Source organism: Petaurus breviceps, unplaced genomic scaffold (genome assembly GCF_028583685.1).
Source record: "Petaurus breviceps papuanus isolate PSGF00001 unplaced genomic scaffold, PetGlider_PUasm1.0 118, whole genome shotgun sequence".
Taxonomy (NCBI): Eukaryota; Metazoa; Chordata; class Mammalia; order Diprotodontia; family Petauridae; genus Petaurus; species Petaurus breviceps.
In genome coordinates this window covers 6,700,126-6,722,214 of record NW_027185616.1, presented here as the reverse complement: position 1 = coordinate 6,722,214, position 22,089 = coordinate 6,700,126, and the positions used below count along the sequence as shown (strand labels likewise).

Sequence of the window (22,089 nt, the reverse complement as noted above, 5' to 3'; positions counted from 1 at the left end):
CTACCCTCAGGCTGTACAAATACTGTCTCATGTGATAGTAATGGCAATTAAAGATTCCCCTGTATTGGCTTGGTTTTCAAATTGATTGTGTTAAAACCCAGAGTTTGTTAATCCCACCTGTGGGATGGGCTTGTTGATGTGAAAAGAAAGTCCTGAATTGGGAGGAGCTGGTGACGTTGATTTGGAGAGACACTAGAGAGAGGCGGAAGATCTTTTTTTTGGAAGCGGCACCTCGTGAAGAGAGAGAGACTAAGAGAATTGCTGGTGGCCGCTTTGAATTGCCCTGGACTTTTGAGACCTGCCCCCTGAGCTGCCAAGGACTGAGGAGACATGGCTGTTTTGCTGGTACTTTGTCTGTCTGTTTTGATGTTATTTTGCCAGATTTGTCCACTTGTGAAAGACTGTCCTTTTGTTGAAGAAGTCCTGGAACCTGGCTGTTCGCTAAGAAGGCCTGAGACTGTCCTGCAGACAGAGAGTGAATACTGTCCACTGGTGAGGGACAGTACTGTTGTTGCAGGGGTCTGGAGACTGTCCTGCAGACAGAATGAATACTGTCCACTGGTGAGGTACAGTACTGTTGTTGCAGGGGTCTGGGAGCCTTTCTGTTGGTTCAGAAGCCCTGAAGAAGGATTTTCTTGTTGTATGTTTACAGAAATCCTGGGAGAGGGCTTTGCTAATGTGTTCAGGGGTTCTAGGGCTGTTCTACAGACAGAGAATAAATTCATGAAGGGACTGGCAATGTATCTTATGGCCTTGCTAAGCCTTGTCTCTCCAGGAACTAAGATTGCTGAGAACTTGCTTCGTGTCAAGATGAAGAAAAGACCTCCATTTGGGTATTAAGTGCTGTGTTTAAACTTGATGTAACTCTGGGGTAGATTCAATTGTGATCCAGGAGGTGGGGAACTTTTGACCTTATTGTGCTCTGTGATTGACAAATGAAGGTACTTTACCTATGTTTGGAAACTAATCTCCATTTGAGAAGAGGGGTTTTGTGGTGGACTTAATTAAGGTATAGCCTAGGGGTGGAGTAGTATTTAGAACCGGGACTTTGTAATTGATTGAATGATTGGAAGATCCTGGGGTGGGGTAGTACTTGGAGATTATTTAATCACACTTAGTAAATGCTGTATTTTGAATGATGTCATGTTTTGATCTTCTCTGTTCTGGGTTTGTTACTGAATAAAATAGAGAGCACCTATGCTGGTATTTTGAACCTGGGAAGTTGCCTTTGCTTGGTATTACATTACATCTCAGAAGAGAGATTCTTACACAAGCTTCCTAACCCTATTCTTGACATTTCCTTGTTCTTTTTTATTTTTTTTGGACTTTATTAATTTGTTTACTTTTAGTTTGCAAGATTCATTTCCACAATTTCTTGAGTTTCAAATTTTCGGTCCTTCCCTCCCCTCCCCACCCCCATGGCAGCATACAAACAAGTATAGTATCTGCAAATACTTTCACATTAGACGTTGGTCAGGTTATAAAGAAGGATTGTATCAGATGGAATGAAAAATTATAAAGAGGAGACAAAACCAAACAAGGAAAAGGAAAAGATCAGGTAGTTTGCTTCAATCTGGGTTCAAACACAGTTCTTTCTCTAGATGTAGACATCTCTCTCCATCATGAGTCCTTTGGGGTTGACTTATAACCCTGGATTTCTGAGAAGAGTCCAGTCTATCAAAGTTGGTCATCACACATACGTTGTGTCTATAATTTCATACAAATTTCTCCTGGCTCTACTCTTCTCACTCAGCATCAGTTCGTGTAAGCCTCTCCAGGTAAATATGAAGCCCAAATGCTCCTCGTTTCTTATAGCACAATAAGATTACATTACATGCATATACCACACCTTGTTCAGGCATTCCCCAACTGATGGGCACTCCCTTAATTAGGGTTTCCTTTTGACATTTTTGGCATTTCCTTCTGTTCCATAATTGCTCTCCAGAAGGATTTTACAGAAAATTCAAGAAGAAAGTCTATTCTTTTGATGCTGATCAAAGTGACATCTGAGTAGCTCATCAACTTCCAACCTAAGAAAGATAGAGAGGGACATTTGGCTTTTAAAGAGAGAGAGAGAGACAGCAAGAAAAAGAGACACAGAGGCAGAGAGACAGACAGAAACAGAGAAAGAGAGAGAGAGACACAGAGAGAGAGAGAGAGAGACACACAGAGAGAGAGAGAGAGAGAGAGAGAGAGAGAGAGACACAGAGAGAGAGAGAGAGAGAGAGACACAGAGAGAGAGAGAGAGACAGAGAGAGAGAGAGAGAGAGAGATTCAGGAAATAAACCATTTTTCTTTTTATTTGAATTAAATTTTATGTTTATTTTTAGTTTACATCATTCATTTCCACAAGATTTTGTGTTACAAATTTTGTCCCCTATGGTGGATCTCTATGCCCCAGTGCCTGTATATCTTATTTCTCAGTTGCCTGTAAAATAATATATGTGTGTGTGTATACATATATATGTGTGTGTGTATATGTATACATATATATATATATACACACACACACACTAACATTTGATTTTTTTTAAAGCAATAGGGGTTAAGTAACTTGCTCAAGGTTACATGGCCAGTTATTTCTGGGTGTGGTGCTGAATATCTGAGCCCGGATTTGATCCAGGTCATCCCGACACTGGAGCCGGTACTCTTACTCGCTGAGCCACCTGGCCGCCCCTAAGCAATTGGGGTTAAGTAACTTGCTCAAGGTTACACGGCCAGGTGTTTCTGGGTGGGTGCTAAGTGTCTGAGACTGAGATTCGATCTCCAGGTCTTCTCAACACTGGAGCCGGTGCTCTTACTCGCTGTGCTACCTGGCCGCCCCCTAACATTTGATTTTAAAACTTTGAATTCCAGATTCTTTCCCTTCCTCCCTTGTCACCCACCCATACTGGGAAGATAAGCAATTCAATATAGGTTGTACATGTGTACCTATGTAAAATATATCCATAGTGAAATATATTTGAGGGACTGACTATATTTCCCTCAATCCTATCCCACCCACCCATTTCTTCTATTCTCTTCTTTGATCCTGTCCCTTTTCAAAAATTGGTGCTTCCAATCTCCCTCCCTACCAGGATTCTCTCCCTTCCATCATCCCCTCTCTCATTCCCTTCCCCCCTACTCTCCTCTAGGGTGATACCCTATTTAGTGTGTATGTCATTCATTCCATAAGCCAAATTCAATGAGAATAAGTTTGACTCATTCCCTTTTGCCTTCTTGTTCTTCCCCTCCATTGTAACAGTTTTCCCTTGGCTCTTCTATAGGATATAATTTACCTGATTCTCTCTCTTCTCATCTCCTCTCATTATATTCCTCCCTCACCTCTCAATTATATTTTTAAGTATCATCCCTTCCTATTCAATTAGTCCTCTGCCCTCTGTCTATGTATACCTGTATGGACATATACACACACTCATATATGTATTCATATGCCCATACACCCTCCTATATAGATTTATATGTATGTATACATACATCCATACACACACACACACATTTCTATTCCTTTCAAGTATTCTCATACTGTTTATCTTCTCATGCTTCTCTTCTTGTATCTGAATGTCAGATTTTCTATTCAACTCTGGTTGTTTAATCATGAATGCTTAAAAGTCCTGTATTCCATTGTATGACCATATTTTCCCCTGAAACATGATACTCAATTTTGCTGGATATGTGATTCTTGGTTTTAATCCCAGCTCTGTTGATCTCCAGAATATCATTTTCCAGCCCCTTCAATGACTCAATGTAGAAGCTGCCAGATCCTGTCTCATCCTGATTGTGTTTCTACAGTATTCAAATTATTTCGTCCTGGCTGCTTGTAATATTTTCTCCTTGATCTGCGAACTCCAGAACCTGGCTATAATATTCCTAGGAGTTTTCTTTTGGGGATCTTTTCAGGAGGTGATTGGTGGATTCTTTCAACCTCTATTTTGCCCTCTGGTTCTAAGACATCAGGGAAATTTTCCTTGAGAATTTCTTGAAGGATGTTTTTTAGATTCTAGTTTTTTTGTTGTTGTTCCCAGCTTTCAGGTGGTCCCATAATTTTTAAATTATCTCTTTTGGATCTATCTTCCAGGTCAGTGGTTTTTCCAATGAGATATTTCACATTGCCTTCTATTTTTCATTTGGTTGAATCTGTTTAATAGTATCTTGATTTGTCATAAAGTAACTAGCTTCCATTTGCTCCAATCTAATTCTGAAGGAATGATTCTCTTCAGTGAGCTTTTGAGATTCTTTTTCCATCTGGCCAATTTGGCTTTCCAAGGCATTCTCATTGGCTTTTTGAGCCTCTTTTGCCATTTGAGTTAGTCTATTTTTTAAGTTGTTGTTTTCTTCAGTCAGGTTTTTGACTGTCATTTCATATCTTTCTTGCATCATTCTCTTTTCTGAATTTTTCCTCCACTTCTCTTATTTGGTTTTCAAAATCCTTCTTAAGCTCCTCTGTGGTCTATAACCAGCTCATATTTTTCTTGAAAGCTTTTGTTGCAAGAGTTCTGACTTCCTTGTCTTCCTCCTGTTCCATGCTTTGATACTTTTTGTCCCCAAAATAGGTTTGTAAATTCTGATTGCTGTTGTTCTTTGTTTCTTTTTCTTGCTCATGTTGCCACTCAATTACTTGAGCTTTGATCTTATTGGCACAGCAGAACTCTACTACCAGAGAGGGGAGCTTTGTTCCAAATTGCTGGCGTTTTCTCAGCTGCTGGAGCTATTAGTTGGGTACCCTCTCTAAAGCCTCCACTTGCTCTGACAACCTGGTCAAGCACCTGAGGACCTCCCCCCTAGACAGTGATCCAGATGCAAGCAGGTTAAAGCAAGAGCAATTATCCCTCAGACTGGTTGTTTGGTCCTCCTAAAATCTGCAGGAGAGAAGCTCTCAAACAGCCTCATGGCGGCAGCTGCCCAGCTGACATGTGTCAGCCTCTTCTCATCCCAGGGACAAAAGTCAGCCATACTCCCGAACTATTGGATCCCAAAGTCCACATTGCACTGACCTCTCACTTTTTCCTTAGCATCTGTGGGTTGATAATTATGGAAACTGCCACAGCTCCTGGTCATCTGAAGTCCCTCCAGCTGGTGACTGGTTGTGGCTGCCCTTAGGCTAAAATCCTCCGCCTCACGTGTGCCTGGGCTCTGCTCCCAAAGCTCTGTGCTGGCCCCTTTTTGCTGGCCTGCTGGACTGTCTTCAGAGAGTAGTTTCTCTCCATTATTTTGTGGGTTTTGTAGTTTCAAATGTTGTTTAGAGTCATTTTTTACATTAATTGGAGGAGGTGAAAGTGGGAACCACGTTAAGGTCCTGTTTCTATTCCGACATCTTGACTCCACCTCCAATAAACCATTTTTCAAAATGCAAATATTTATCAATGTAGCATGTGACTTTACTCTTATTATTCCTGCTACATAATTCCTAAGTAATCTTAAGAATCATATGTTTAAAGGAATGAAATAGCTTTCAACCCGATGGGAGTTTATAATGTTGTTTTCTATTATGATGCCTAAGCAGTTTTTCTAATAATTATCTTCTTGTGGTTAGCTAGGCAAGATTTGAGTCTTCTTGGTATGGATGTTTCTGGTCCATACTTTGCCTGGTTTAAAACTTTTCTCTGAAATCAAATTGTTTAGGCATCAGAGATGAGTTCTCTTTGCTTCAATCAATTAAAGTTTATTCTCCAAATTGGACTGTCCTCACCCGGCTTGTTACTTCTCTCTCTATCTAAAATTAACCTGACTATAATAATCTTCTATTTCCCCTTTTCTGGGTTGTTCTGTCCAATCAATAGAAATTTTGAGTAGAAACTGAAGATAGGCTTAACTTGATGAGAGCTAGACTACCTGAGATACATTTAAGCAAATTTCATCCATTTCATTGAAAAATAATGAAATGATTTAAATATCAACTTCTGATCTCTTTGGAAGTTGACATACTAACAGGTTACCATGAGTACTGATTAATCCTGCAATGGGGAGGAAAGAGAAGACGGGAACCAACATTTTTTTCTTCTTAAGTGCTTACAATGTATGCCAGGTACTGTCTAAGCAAGTTAATCATTTGACCTATAAAACAACCTTGTGAAGATAGGTTGGATTATTATCTCCATTTTATGATAGAGATAACAGGCAGAAAGAGGTTAAGTGACTTGGCCAGGATCATACAGCTAGGAAGTGACTGAGGCTAAATTTAAACTTAAATCTTCATGACCCCAGGCCCAGCATTCTATCCATTGTGCCCCCAGTTGCCTCTGGAATCCAGGACTAAGATTTTTATGAATTATTTTGAAGGAATGATTTTCAGTCTTCCAAGGTGCAAATCACTTTGTGCTAATTGGCTGCAAGTATAATGATTGCTAGCTCTTTTAAACTATTGAATTTATCCAAATCCAAGTGAAGCCATAGCACAAAGAGCTTTATAAGTTGAAGTCAAATCCTAAAAAAGCATATCAATGCACTGTTTGTGTGTGCATGTGTGTTCTAATACTTTATTAACTTATTTATTAAAGTAAATTTTATGTTTATTTTTAGTTTACATCATTCATTTACAAAAGATTTTGAGTTAAAAAGTTTTCCCTGTCTTTCCCATACCCACCACCCCAAAACAACGAACCTATTCTATACTCCCTCCCCAAGTCTGTTCTCTGCTATATACTCCCCCACTCCCCTTCTGACTTTCCAGTAGGGCAAGATGGATCTCTATACCCCAGTACCTGTATATCCTATTTCCAAGTTGCATGTAAAAATACATATGAAACATTTGATTTTAAAACTTTGAGTTCCAGATTCTTTCCCTTCCTCCCTTATCACCCACCCTTACTGGGAAAAGAAGTAATTCAATATAGGTTGTACATGTGTAGCTACCCAAAACATTACCTTAGTGGATATATTGTGAAAGACTGACTATATTTCCCTCCATCCCACCCCTTCCCCTACTTGTTCTATTCTCTACTTTGACCTTGTCCCTTTTCAAAAGGGTGTGCTTCTAACTTTCCTCTCCCCCAACCTGCCCTTTCCTCCATCATTCTGCCTCTCATCCCCTTCCTCCCTACTCTCATCTAGAGTGAGATATCCTATTTAGTGTGTATATCATTCCCTTCCTAAGCCAAATTCATTGAAAATAAGGTTGTCCCATTCCCTTTTGCCTTCCTGTTCTTCCCCTCCATTGTAACAGTTTTCCCTTACCTCTTCTATATGAGATAATTTAACTCATTCTTTCTTTCCCCATTTCCTCTCATTATATTACTCTCTCACCTCTCAGTTTCACCTTTTAAGTATCATCCCTTCCTATTCAATTGTTCCTGTGCTCTCTGTCTATGTATACCTGTACACATATACACACACAACCTCACATATATGTTGCATATATGCCCATATACCCTCCTATATAGACATATATATATATATATATATATTCCCTTCAACTATTCTCATACTTAGAAAAGTTTCATAACTTACAATTATCATAAATAGATCAACTTTAATGAGTTTTTTATGATTCCTTTTCCCTATTTACCTTCTCATGTTTCTCTTGCTTCTTGTATCTGAATGTCAAATTTTCTATTCAACTCTGTTTTTTTTTTCATGAAGAATGCTTGAAAGTCCTCTATTTCGTTGAATGACCATATTTCCCCCTGAAACATGATACTCAGTTTTTCTGGGTAGGTGATTCTTGGTTTTAATCCCAGCTCCTTTGACCTTCAGAATATCATATTCTAAGACTTTTGATCCCTCAGTGTAAAAGCTGTCAGATCCTGTGTTATCCTGATTGTTTTGCCAAATATTCAAATTATTTCTTCCTGGCTGCTTGTAATATTCTCTCTTTGATCTGGGAATTTTGGAAGCTGGCTATAATATTCCTAGGAGTCTTCTTTTTGGGATCTTTTTCAGGATGTATTCAGTGGATTCTTTCAACCTGGATGATTTTAGGTTCTTTTTTTGATATGGCTTTCAGGTAGTCCGATAATTTTTTAAATTGTCTCTCTTGAATCTATTTTCCAGGTCAGTGGTTTTTCCAATGAGATATTTCACATTCCCTTCAATTTTTTTGCATTTGTTTGGATCTGTTTAATACTATCTTGTTTTCTCATAAAGTCACTAGCTTCCATTTGCTCCAATCTAATACTGAAGCAATGATCCTTCTTCAGTGAGCTTTTGAGATTATTTTTCCATCTGACAAATTTTGCTTTTTAAGGCATTTTTTTCCTCATTGGCTTTTTGATCCTCCTTTGCCATTTGAGTTTGTCTCTTTTTCAAGGTGTTATTTTGTTCTGTCAGGTTGTTGATTCTCATTTAATAATTTTCTTGCATCATTCTTATTTCTCTTCCCAATTTTTCCTCCACTTCTCTTATTTGGTTTTCAAAATCCTTCTTAAGCTCCTCTATGGTTTATAACCAATTCATATTTTTCTTGGAAGCTTTTGGTGTAGGATTTATGACTTCCTTGTCTTCTTCCTGTTCCATGCTTTGATCTTTTTTGTCCCTATAAAAGGAATCCAAAGTCAGATTGCTGTGCTTGCTTTGCTTCCTTTGTTTGCTCAGTACAATTCTGCTACCAGAGGAGAGCTTTGTCCCCAAATCACTGGGGTTTTCACAGCTGCTGGAAATATTAGTTGGCTGCCCTCTCTGAAGCCTCTACATACTCTGTTTCACTGCTCACACACCCTAGGACCTCCACCCTAGACAGCAATCCAGAATCATGCTGTTTAAAGGAAGAGTTATTGCCCCTCAGAATGGTTGCTTGGGCCCCCTACAATTTTCAGGGAAGGACCTCTGAAGCAGCCACATGGCAGTGACCACAGCTTAGCTGCTTCTCCCTTGGGGGGCAGAGGAGTGACTGTACTCCCAGACTCCCTGTTCCTACAGAGTCCACACTGACCTGCCATTTTGTCTTTGGCATCTATGGGTTTATAATTCTGGAAACCACCACAGCTCCTGGTGATCTACTCTCCTGACATCCCTCTATCCATGACTATTCAGGCCTCCCTGTGTCTAAAACCATGGTCTCATGTGGGCCTGGGGTGGGCCCAGTGGCCTGAGATGAACCCTTCCTGTCCACCTGCTGGGCTGTCTTAAGTGGGAAGTTTGTTTCTCTCTGTCACTTTGAGCATTCTGCAGCCCTAAAAAAATTGTTTAGAGTCATTTTTATATGTATTTGAGGTGGTTTATGGGGGGGAATACAGGGTGTTTTCCTGTTTTTATACCACCATCTTGACTCTGCTCCCCTCAGTGTTTTGATAGAAATGTGAACTGGTCCAACCATTCTGGAAAATAGTCCTTAAATTATACATTTGCTTTGACCCAGAAACACTACTACCAGACATATAATCCAAACAGTTCAAAAACAGAAAGAGAGGACCCATATGTAAAAAAAGAATTTATAGCAGAATTTTTTTTCAGGTGAAGAACTGGAAAGATAATGGATTGTCAGGAGAATGGCTGAACAAATTATAGTGCATGAACTTAACCTGATACTATTGCACTGTAAGAAATGGCACATGGGATAGATTCAGAAAAACTTGAGAAGATTTGTATAAATTGATTCATATTTGAATAACAGAAGAAGGAGAAAGATTTGTTTGATGCCACAATAATATACAGGAAAACAACTTTTAAAGACTTCAGAACTCTAGGGCAGCTAGGCGTCACAGTGAGTAAGAGTGCTGACCTGGACTCAGTTCCAGCCTCAGATACTTAACACCCATACAAAATAACTGGACATGTAACCTTGGGTGAATTACTTAACTCCAATTGGTTAAAAACAAGACTTCAGAACTCTAATCAAAGCAGTGACCAATAATGACTTCAGATGACTGATGATGGAGTAAGCCTCCTATACCTCAATAGAGAGGTCATGCACCAAAGGTCATCCAGTCAGTCAAAAACATTTATTAAGGGTCTATTTTGTGTTAGGCAGTATGCTAAGTATCCTAAAGAAAAGCAAAGGGTTCACAATCCATTGGGGAAGACAGCAGAGGAAAGGTACTGGAATTATGGGGGATTAGAATAAAACTTCGTGTGGAAGGTGGGATTTTAGCTTGAATTCAAGCAAGCCAGGAGGTGAAGATGGAAAGTAAAAGCATTGCAAGAATTGAGAGGCAGACAGTGAAAGTGTCTGGATACATAGTCCTGAATGAAACATAACTTTTCAGACATGGTTAATGTGTTGATTGAATTTATTTGTTATAATGGAAGGTTTCTATTTGAGAGGTGGCAGAGTAGTGGAAAGTGACAGATGTGCAAAAAAAAAGAAATGAGCATTGGTGAAACACTTAAAATACATGGGACACAGCAGAAAAGACTTTAGAAGGGATGCAAACAGGGATATGTTGGTATTATCATGTTAAATTTAATATATTCTTTAAAAACCCATGTAGCTAGAAATTCGAAGTTTCAAGTACAATCCTTTTTTTGGTTCTTTTTATACTTAAGCATTCATGTTTGTTGATGACTGTTCATGATAAATTCATGATAAAAATATCATTCAAATAATGAAAAGGATAAGAAAATTGAAGATCTGAAAAGCTCTTTTATAAGTTGAGAGAATTATCGATATCTCCATTTTTCTTATAGCTTTTCTTAAGGGAATTATTTTTTTTTTTGCCAACATGAAGCAAGCTAGTACAAATGTAATTCATCCTCACTCATATTAAACATCAGAATGGGGGAGAGGCATCTCTTTATTTCCTTGCAACAAGTTCTAATGCACTGCTCTTTCTATTCCCTTCATTGTGTACATGATCCTTAGAGGATTGCCTATTTTCTTCTTTCAGTTGTCTTCACTTGTGATGCAATAGTATCTAGGAGATGTATATTTCCCTTGCCTACATATCTTTACTTCCCAGAGACAGTGTACATTAGAACCTTGAGAGAAAATTGTCCTTCAGGTTAATGGAATGAAACCTAAGATAAGTGAAGTTGTCAGATACAACCTGGATGCTTTTAGTAGTTAAATTCGTGAGGTCCAGATGAGCAGCATCTCAGGATTATAAAAATTCTTATATGTTTCACTGCTGAGCCACTGCCAGTGAGTGATTTCTCAAAACGTGAAAAATAATGGGTTATAAGCAATGGGAAAAATAGAAATGGTCAAACTACAAAACTACTTTTGAAAATGGTAAGAAAAAGTACATTCTCCAAATTATTGAACAGCGGATTTGACTTTGATTCCTAGTTAAAACCTAGTACATATTCTTAAAGACATGGTTTGTGAGCACTTAAGAAGGGATGCAGTGATTACTATAACCTATCCTGACTCCAAAGACAGCAAATCTTGCTGACTAGGCAAATTTCCTTCTTTTTATTGAACTTGTACATCAAGTGAATATCATCAACATAACATACTTGGATTTCAGCAAGGGATTTTGCCAAGTCTCTCAAAATATCCTCTCCCAAAAGATGGAAAGATGTGATCTGGATAATAATACAGTTAAGTGGATTTGGAAGTCACTGAATGCCCACACTCAAAGATTTATGATAAATTGATGAGCATAAATCTGGGGGGAGACCTTTATTGGAGTGACCCAGTTCTTGGTCCTTATCTGTTTGACATTTTTACCATTGGTTTGGATGAAAGCATAAATGGCATTTTAATAAATTTGTGGATAACATAAGCCCAAAAGGAATAGTTTATGAACTGAATGCCAGAATGTGCATTAAAAAAGATCTTAACAAACTACAGCAATGGGGCAAATACTTTAAGTTGAAATTAATTAAGACATTTGAGTTAAATATAAACATAAGGAAATCATAACATCACAGAATTAGAGAACTCTGAGGCCATGTGTTTCAATCCACAATCATTCAACAATCTCTCTTACAAAACTGTCAAAAATTAGCCATACAACCTTTTCTTTTCTTTTTACACACATACTGTAAAACTTTATTTCTACATGAATCAGACTAGAAGGGTATAATTTAGACGATTCTGATTTTGTTGGTAACATCCCAAACATCAGCGTCTGCAGAAAGTCTGATATAAACCTTCTTTTCTCCATCAGGTATGCTTGACATGGTATTTACTGACCTTGACATCAATAATGAATGCCATGGTGTTCTTTAGTCTTCTTTGTTCATTAGTCTTCTTTGTAGACCAGGAGAAAATTGATGACATCACCATGATCAAGCTTAGTCTTTTTTAAAGGCTGTTACTTAATTGGAGATATCTTTGAAGCTGAAGTATTTTAGGTTGCTGGAAGTAGGAGAGGGTGTTTGATTTGTCTCTTTTTGTGCAACTATGTATACTTTTCAATAATCTTCTTGGCCTTCAAGTCTTTTGAATTGGCTTCTGTCTTGGTAGTGAAAACTTCCTTCTTATTCAGTACCATCTGGGGGAAAGAGTCCTTTAATCTTCCCTCAAACGATGTTTAGTGTGAGAAAACCCAATACCTTTTCAGGCAGATATTTCATTTCTGGATAGTTGTAGATTTTGGAAAGTGTTTTTCCTTACATTGAATGAAAACATGGCTGTTCAAGATTTGAAACAATTGCTCCAAGCTTTGCCTTTTAGAATCCAACAAAAGAAGTGTTTCAACATAAAAACCATCCAAATATTTTGAAAGTTAATATGTTCCCCTCCACAAGTCTTTTCTTCTCCAGGTTAAGAATCTCAAGCCTTCCAAATTGTCTTTATAAAGCATGGTGTGTAGTGTTCATACTATTTTTATGACCCCCATTTGAATGTTTTTCGGGTTGTATATGTCTTTCCTAAAATGTGGTTCCCAGATTTCATTATTCAAGATATAGTCAGACTGGAGAAGATTATGGTGGAACTAATACCTGCCTGCTTCTGGAGTCTTGACATATGGTATGAATTTAATTCATATTTGGTATTTATTTTCAATTGATTGATTAATTCAACTTAACACTACTTAGTTTGAAGAGCATATCATGAAATTTTTATGATTATTGAACTTTCCGTTCCCTAACAGCCCAAGATTTTAAAAAAGAGAAACAGGAACCACTACCTGACTGTATTCTCTAACTTCTACTCATGATATTGATTTTTTTTTAAAAATCAGATATAAAACTTGATGTTCATCTCTCTTAAATCCAATTTATAGGTGAGTCAAAAGGCTTCACCCATACCATTTCTAGTATTTACTATTAAATAATTTTATCATAATTACAATCATCTTATAATTTTATTATTTTAGTCTTTTGCCCAAGAATAGCCTTCATGGTATTGTAAAAACACTTTAAATTATTACTGTCAGTATAAAACTAAATTTACTAGCTTCTGAATTTCCTCATTTTCATCAAACTAATCCTGATGTTTGTGAGTGTTGTAACCCAGATGAGTAAATGTGATGCTGTACACCTCTAAAAGTTGTCCACTGTTTTTCTGTTCTGGTTATCAATAGTGAATGGCTCAGCTTTCTCTCCATGTCAAAAACAAACTGGTCACACCTGGAGAAGTTCTCTAATATGTTGACATTAAATTTTTTGATAGTTGCTATGCCATGGAGTCACCATTTTTATTGAATGAGAATGTTTAGCTTGCAGAGGATAAGTCTCTGATTGACCCAGCAATCTGAGTCCCACGTTCCCATTGTTATGGGATCAGACTGTCAAATATGGCAGAGAGTCTTTGGAAGGAATGAAGTCAGACACAGTTCTGGTCATGTAATATTGAAGATTTGTGTGTCTCATAACCTCATCACCAACGCTGTCTTCCATTCACCAAAATGAAGCAAAATTTCATGGATGCACCTTCATAGCAAACAGTGACATTAATAGACTATGTCATTGTAAGGAGAAGAAACAGAAAGGACTCCTCCTTTGCCCATTTTCCCAAATAGCTTATATAGTATTGGAATTACTTGTTCTTTAAATTTTGGTAGAATTCACTCGTGAATCCATCTGACCCTGGTCATTTTTTTCTTAGTGAGTTCATTGATGACTTGTTGAATTTCTTTTACTGAAATGGGTTTATTAAAGTATTTTATTTACTCTTCTGTTAATCTTGGCAATTTATATTTTTGTAAGTATTTATACATTTCACTAAGATTGTAATATTTATTTTTTATTATAATTTTTTTTTAAAGCAATCAGGGTTAAGTAACTTGCTCAAGGTTACACGGCCAGTTATTTCTGGGTGTGGTGCTGAGTGTCCGAGCCCGGGATTCGATCTCCTGGTCTTCTCAACACTGGAGCTGGTGCTCTTACTTGCTGTGCTACCTGGCCACCCCGATTGTAATATTTATTGACATACAAAAAGGCAAAAAGCTCCTAATTATTGCTTTAATTTTCTCTTCATTCATAATGAATTCATCTTTTACATTTTTGATACCAGTAATTTGTTTTCTTCTTTTATTTTAATCAAATTAACCAGAAGTTGTCTATTTTATAATTTTTCCGATAAAACCACAATCATTTACCTAACTTCAATTTTATTAATCTCTCCTTTGATTTTCAGAATTTCTAATTTAGTATTTATTCAGAGATGTTTAATTTGTTCATTTCCTAGCTTTTTTTTTTTAGTTGTATACCCAATTCATTGGTCTCCCCTTTCTCATTCTTTAGGATTAGACTATTTAGCTCCAATTAATTTTTAGTCTATATTTCCATGGCCCTTTGTTACATGCAATATTTATTGCATCATGATCCAAAAAGGCTACATTCAATATTTCTGCCTTTCTGCATTTGCTTCTGAGGTTTTTATGCCCGAGCATATGGTCAGTTTTTGTGTAGGTGACATGCATTGTAGAGAAAAAAGTACATTCCTTTCTGTCCACATTCAATTTTCTCCAGAGGTCTACCATATCTAACTTTTCTAAAATTCTATTCACCTCCTTAAGTTATTTCTTGTTTGTTTTGTGGTTTGATTTATCTAGTTCTTGAGAGGGGGGTTGAAATCCCCCACTAGTATTGTTTTGATGTCTATTTTTTCCTATAATTCACTTAATTTCTTCTCTAAGAACTTGGGTGCTATACCACTTAGGGCATATGTGTTTTATATTCATATTACTTTATCATCTATGATACCTTTAACAGGATGTAGTTTCCATCTTTATCTCTTTTACTTAGATCTATTTTTACTTTTGTTTTGTTTGAGATCAGAATTACAACACCTGCTTTTTTCTTACCTCAGTTGAAGCACAATATATTTTGACCCAGCCTTTTACATTTACTCCATGTGTATTTCTTTGCATCTAATATGTTTTTTGTAAACAATCCATACTAAGATTATAATTTTTAATCCATTGTGCTATCCACTTCCTTTTTGTGGAAGAGTTCATATCATTCACATTCACAATTATGATCACTGTTTCTTTCTCTCCATTCTATTTCTTCCCTACCTCTCTTTATGCTTTTCTCTCTCCTTTCTCCCTTTCCCTCCTCATCAGTATTTTCTTTCTGACCACCTCCTCTATCAATCTGCCCTCCCTTTTATCATTCCCCCATCCCTTTTCTTTTCCCCTTCCCTTCCTATTTCCTATAGGGTAATGTAGATTTCCATACCTAAGTGAATGTGAATGTTACTCTCTCTTTGAGTCAAATCTGATGAGAGTAAGGTTCAAACAATGTCTGCCTCCCTCTCTTCTTTCCCTCTACTGTCTTTGTGCCTCTTCATGTGATGTAATTTGCCTTTTTCTATGTCCTCCTTTCCTCTTCTCCTACTATAATCCTTTTTTGCACCCCTCAACTAATTAAACTGTTATCACATCGAAGCCAACTTAAGTTCACACCCTCTGTCTATTTATACTCCGTCTAAATATTGTAACTAAGATACAGTTCTTGGGAGGTAGAAGTATCACCTTCCCATGTAGTGATGTAAACAGTTTACCCTTATTGAATAGCAGGCTTTTTTTTCTTTTCTGTTTACCTTTCTATGCCTTTCTTAAGTCTTGTATTTGAAGATAAAATTTTCTGTTGAGCTCTGATCCTTTCATCATGAAGGATTGAAAGTTCCATATTTCTTTTAATGTCCATCCCCTCCTCTGAAAGACTATGCTCAGTTTTGCTAGATAGTTGGTCCTTGGTTGTAATCCATGCTCCTTTGCCTTCCAGAATATCATATTCCAAGTCCCCCAGTCCTTTAACATAGAAGCTGCTAGGTCCTGCGTAATTCTGACTGGGCTTCCATGATATTATATTGTCTTTTCTTCTGACTTCTAGCAGTATTTTCTCCTTGATCTGATAATTCCGGAAGTTGGCTACAATATTCCTTGGTGTTTTCATTTTGGGATCTCTTTCAGGAGGTTATTGGTGGATTCTTTCTTTGAAAGTTTCCCTCTGGTTCTAGGACTTCAGGGAAGTTTGCTTTGATAATTTCTTGAAGGATGCTGTCTGGGGTCTTTTATTTTTTTAATCATGGCTTTCAGGTGGTCCAATAAGTCTTAAATTATCTCTCTGAATCTAATTTCCAGGTCAGTCAATTTTTTCCAATGAGATATTTTACATAGTCTTCTAATTTTTTCATTCTTTCGATTTTGTTTGACTGATTCTTGATGCTTCATGGAGTCATTAGCTTCAACTTACTTGTACAGTTCCAATTTTTAAGGAATTGGTTTATTCAGTTAGCTTTTGTATCTCCCTTTCCATTTGGCCAATTCTATTTCTTAAGGGGTTCTTCTCTTCCATGCATTTTGTACCTCCTTTTCCATTTGGTCAATTGTATTTTCAAGGAGTTGTTTTCTTCAGTCAATTTTTGTCCTTCCTTTTCCAAGCTGTTGACTGTCTCTTTCATACCTTGCCTTTATTTTCCCAGTTTTTCTTTTCCTTCTCTTATTTGACTTTTAAAATCCATGAGTTCTTCCAAAAAGGTTTTTGACCTTGGGACCAATTCAGATTTCCCTCTGACATTTCAGATGTAAGCATATTGACAATGTTGTCCTTTTCTGAGATAGTGTTTTGATCTTCCCTGTTACCACAATAATTCTTTATGGCCAGTGTACTTGTTGGCTTCTTGCCAATTTCCTGGCTTTTAAATTGAACTCTCCTGGGGGAGCACAGAGGGCACTTTCCCTAGCTTCTTCTACTGGGGGTCAGTGACATGATCACTGACTTTGTCTGCTGGGACCTCAGTTGCTAGCAGCTGGAGGCTGTAGGAGTCTGGAAGCTTACTTGATAATGAGCTTGTGTTCTAGTGTTGGTGTCTGGTGTATACTAACAGCAAGTTTTTTTCTTTATTTCCCAGAGCTGTGCTGAAGATTGGGGAGGTTCTACGCAGGGCTGCACCAAAGTAAAGGGACATCTGCTGCTGGAGGATGCCTATTTGTTCTGGGCTGCAGAGGAGCACAAAGAGGACCAGTTGCTGAAGGACACTTGCCTACCCAGGGCAAATTTCATGGAGGTCCACTGATGGGGATGCCTATCTGCCAGGGCTAAGTTGGTGCACATGGTGGTTTTCTAAACTGGAGTTTGCCAGTTTCCATGGCTATGCTAAGGCACATGAAGGATCCTGGTGTTGGTGTTTGCCTGCTCCACCACCTTGGGGTTCAGCTGGTTTTCTGGGATACTTCCTGTTTTTGAACACAGTCCCCTTTTACCTTATTAAAATGGACCTTTCTTGGTGATCCTTCCATTTACTTGGGCTAAAAGGTTGCTCCACCCCATCTTTCTGCTGGTTTTACTGTCCCAAGACTCTTTCTGTTATTTTCTAATTTTTAAGAGGTAAAAAATGTATAGTGATAGCAACTTACTGCTTACACCGAAATTTTGGCTCTTGGAAGTCAGTTTCAGGGCTTTCGTGCAGCTGTTGCCAGAGATAGTTCTGAAGAGTCTGTAAGCTTTCAGTTCTTCCAAGGTGTTGTCATCTAAAGAAAGGCAGGTTTCCTACTTTGCTGGCCTGTTCTCTGATTTGTGAGTGACCACATGCATTTTATTCTGTCCTAGAACTGTGACCAGGGTCTCAGCATCCTTGCCACCATAAGCTCGTGTGCGCTACTGCTCCTCCTCACTCTGGGACTACCACCCAAAACAGTGACCTGGATTTATGTATGGGCAATGCTACAGAGTTTTGCATCCAGCACCAGCAAAGGACCCCTGTAACCTCCTTCTGACCAGTTGTCTTGTCTCTTTAATATCTGTGGAATAAGAGCTCCACAAGCAGCCAGTATCGCTACTGATTCAGTCATTTTTAAAGGCCTGCCACTGGTTTGCTGGGACCTGGTTGGCAATGGTGCAACCTGCCCTTGACTATGCTTTAATTGTCCCTGGTGTGAAAGACCTTTACTGCTGACCTTTTTTTTCAGTCTGTGAACTTAATGATTTGTTGGCAGGGCACCAATTGTATAACAAATCGGGACCAGACCCTGTCAGCTAGGTACTGGATCCTGAACACAAGGGGAGATATGCGGGTGTGTTAAAAGAAAATAATTAACAGGATATAACCCAGGATACAAGATTAGGTAATCCAATTACTAGTTGGATAGAAAATTATGGACTTTTCAAGTTGGGAGGGGGATGGTGAACAAGTGCAATCCCCAGAAATCAGAAAAACAGGTGTCCCACTCCGCCCTGCCCCCCATGTATTTGTGTTCACTCAAAGAAACAACAGGTTATTGTAATATTTACTCTTAGAGGAACTAGAGCAACATGAAGAGGAAAAAAAACAGATACACAAAGAAAGAACTTTTTAAAAATCTTAACTATGCAATTTTCTTTTTTAACCATATGTTTTTAAAACTTTAATTTCTAGATTCTTTCTTTTCTTCCATTCTCACCCACCCCCACTGGGAAGATAAGCAATTCAATATAGGTTGTACATATGTAGTAACACAAAACATTTCCATAGTAGTTATATTGTGAAAGACTAACTATCCTGCCTCTCCATCCTATCTTGCACCCCAAATAGTCTATTTTCTACTTTGACCCTATCCCTTTTCCAAAGTGATTGCTTCTAACTACCCTCCCCCCCAATCTGCCCTCCCTTTTATCATTCCCCTTCTCATCTACTTCCCCCCCAACACTTTCCTGTAGGGTAAGACACCCAATTGAGTGGGTATGTTGTTCTCTCCTTAAGCCAAATTCAATGAGAGAGGTTGACCCACTCCCTTTCACTTTCCTGTTCTTCCCCTCTTTTCTAACAGTTTTTCTCTTCCTTCTTTTATATGAGATAATTTACCCTACTCTATCTCTCCCTTTCTCCTTCTCTCAATATATTCCACTCTCACTTCTTAATTTTGTTTTTCAGATATCGCTTCCTATTCAACTGATCCTGTGCCCTCTGTCTATGTATATATGTGTACACACATGTACACACACTCACATTATCATATTGAGGAAAGTCTCATGAGTTCCAATTATCATTTTTCCATGTAGGAATGAAAGTAGTTCAACTTCAATAAGTTTCTTATGATTTCTTTTTTCTGTTTACCTTCTTATGATTCTCTTGCTTCTTGTATTTGAAAGTCAGATTTTCTGTTCAGCTCTTGTTTTTTCATCAAGAATATTTGAAGGTTAGGGGAAGCTAGGTGGAACACTGAATCAGGAGGACCTGAGTTCAAATCTGGCATCAGACATTTAATACAAAGAACTAGCTGTGTGACCTCAAGCAAGTCACTTAACTTTAATTTCCCTCTAAAAAAACAAACAAAAAAAGAATATTTGAAGGCCTTCTATTTGATTGAATGGCCATATTTTCCCCTGAAGAATTATGCTCAGTTTTCCTGGGTAGGTAATTTTTGGTTTTAATCCTAGCTCCTTTGACCTCTGGAATATCATATTCCAAGCCCTTCAGTCCCTTAATTCAGAAGATGCTAGATCCTGTATTATCCTGATGGTGTTTCTACAATACATGTTGTGTCCCAAATTGTTGGGGTTCTCACAGTTGTCAGAGCAATGAGGAGGGCACCCTCTCTACAGCCACTATAAGCTCTGGTACACTCACTCCAGGACCACTGCCCAAAACTGTGACCCAGATCCAAGCAGTTCAATGCAAGAGTCATTACCCTCTGAATGGTTGCTTGGTGCCTCTACTATCTTCAGGCCAGGAGCTCCAGAGGCAGCTATGTGGCAGCAGCTGCAGCCACCATGCCTCTGCCACCTCTCACCCTGGGGACAGGGGTCAGACCATGCTCTTCTGTTACCCGCTTCCAATAGAGTTCTCTACTGACCTTTTATTTTATCTTTGGATTTCATGGGTTGAGGAGTCTGGAAACCATCACAGCTGCCAGTGATTCAGTATCCTGAAATCTTTTCTGGCTGGTAGGGGCCACTCCATGTCTGGGCCCTCATGGCTCACACAGGACTATGCTGGGATCCCATCCCAGTGAGATAGACCCCTCCTGTCAGCCTGCCAGGCTGTCTTCAGTGGGAGATTTGTTTCTCTCTGTCATTTTGCATGTTCTGTAGCTCTAAAACTTGTTTAGAGTCATATTTTACAGGTATTGGAGGTTGTTGGTGTGGGAATTTGCATAAGTTCTTCTTCCCCCCTCCAAAAAGCAAACAAACAAAAACAGAAACAAGGAAATTATCAAAAACATCACAGAATCTCAACAACGTTTTCATGGTTCTGTTTCTAAAATATTAGTTTATTAAGTATATGGCAGAGTCATTATTTACATAGCCACATGTAGCATAAGGGTAAAATCTAGGAACATAGCCTCTTTTCCAGTTTTGTTATAATATTCATGTGGGTGTATCCATAAAAGGAAGTGATGTGGGGCTGTTACACAGTAATGTCCTTTTAGGCTCTTGATTAGTCATTTGTCAGAGCTTTCTCACCCTAAATGCCTTCCCTTGTATATGCTGATAGAAATTTATGGGTCATGCCCCTCACTGTGCTCTTAATCAGGATCAGTTCTCAGGAGATTTTAGTTTCTCTTGCTATCATATTACTTAGCATAAAATGGAGACAAGGCAAACGGATGTCAGAGTCTTATCTGCTTAATACTTTCAGTGGCATTAAAGCCAACAAAAATCCTGAGCAACAAGAAGTCCAAAGGGTAGCTTTCTCCCCCCCAAAGCAAGACAATACTTTGCTGGTAAAGAAGCAAGAAATCCAACTAAGATACACCAGGGTTACTTATAAGTCAACAAAGTATTTATCTTGATATTTTTGTTTATAGATATATTTTATGCATAATAAATAAATACACCAATATAAGGAGGATCTATGCATTTGTTAGCTCAAAGAATTGCTGAATGGGAAATTATTCCACTATCCTAAGCTGCTCTATGACTTAAAAGATAAGTCTTAAGGAATTTACTGTGTTATTTTACAGAGGTGGAGTGACTTAGATAAGATCACATATAAATATCAGAGGTGGTATTTGAACCCAGGTTTTCTTAACTCCTAGTACATTAATTTAACCATTAAGTTTATTATTTCTTGAAATAAAGTGTTCGTAGTCCAGACTTGATAAAACCCATTTGGGATTCAAATGGAGTTACTTGACCATGCCAACTTTCACTGATTGCCCAATGGTTCCAACCGAAGCCTCACTTGGTCTTTGTCTGGATGTTGATGGCTCAGACAGAGTGCAAATAGCATTTGTTTTGGTTAGCAATTTGCTTTGGTTTAAGAGGCCTTTTTTGCCTAATTTCTTACCTAGTCTTGTTCACTAAATGGGCATTGTTTCAAACAAATTGAAACCTGGAAAAGATCTTAGCTTAGAAAGGACAAGGTCCCCCACTGTATCTAGGACCATCTCCACTCACTCTGACATATATTTTGCCAGTGGACCCATTTGACTCTGGAGTAGAGAGTGAGGTTGGTGACTTTGCACGTTCTTGCCTCAGTTAGATCTAATTCACTTGCATGTCAAGACATCACCTTCCCAATATCATTGGTCCTCTTTTATGTCATTGGTCATCTTTGAGAACAAAGAACAAACAACAAGGTGACAAAAGAGTTAGTTCTGAACTTGGATCCTGGATGAACTTAGCTCTATTCTTGCCTCAGATATTTCTGAGCTTTGTAATCCTTGAAAAATCACTTAAGCTCTCTCAGCCACTTTCCCTTTGTGAAATGGGGTAAAACTTTCATGGATATGAGGATAAAATGAGATGATATATGTAAAACACTTCATAAACCTAAAATATTTATATAACTGTTATGTATCATTATGGGTCATATATAAAACTACTTAAATAACAGATATGCTTAGATAGATAGATAGATAGATAGATAGATAGATAGATAGATAGATAGAT

At 38.1% G+C, this 22,089-nt stretch overlaps 1 long non-coding RNA gene across 1 annotated transcript in view; it reads left to right on the top strand.

Moving 5' to 3' along the window:
* Positions 1–256: 256 nt before the first annotated feature.
* Positions 257–22,089, top strand: part of LOC138161212 (uncharacterized) — a 44,295-nt gene continuing 22,462 nt past the window's right edge. Inside the window, exon 1 of the long non-coding RNA XR_011168310.1 lies at positions 257–510. This is a non-coding gene — a long non-coding RNA (uncharacterized lncRNA). The remainder of the gene's footprint in view (positions 511–22,089) is intronic.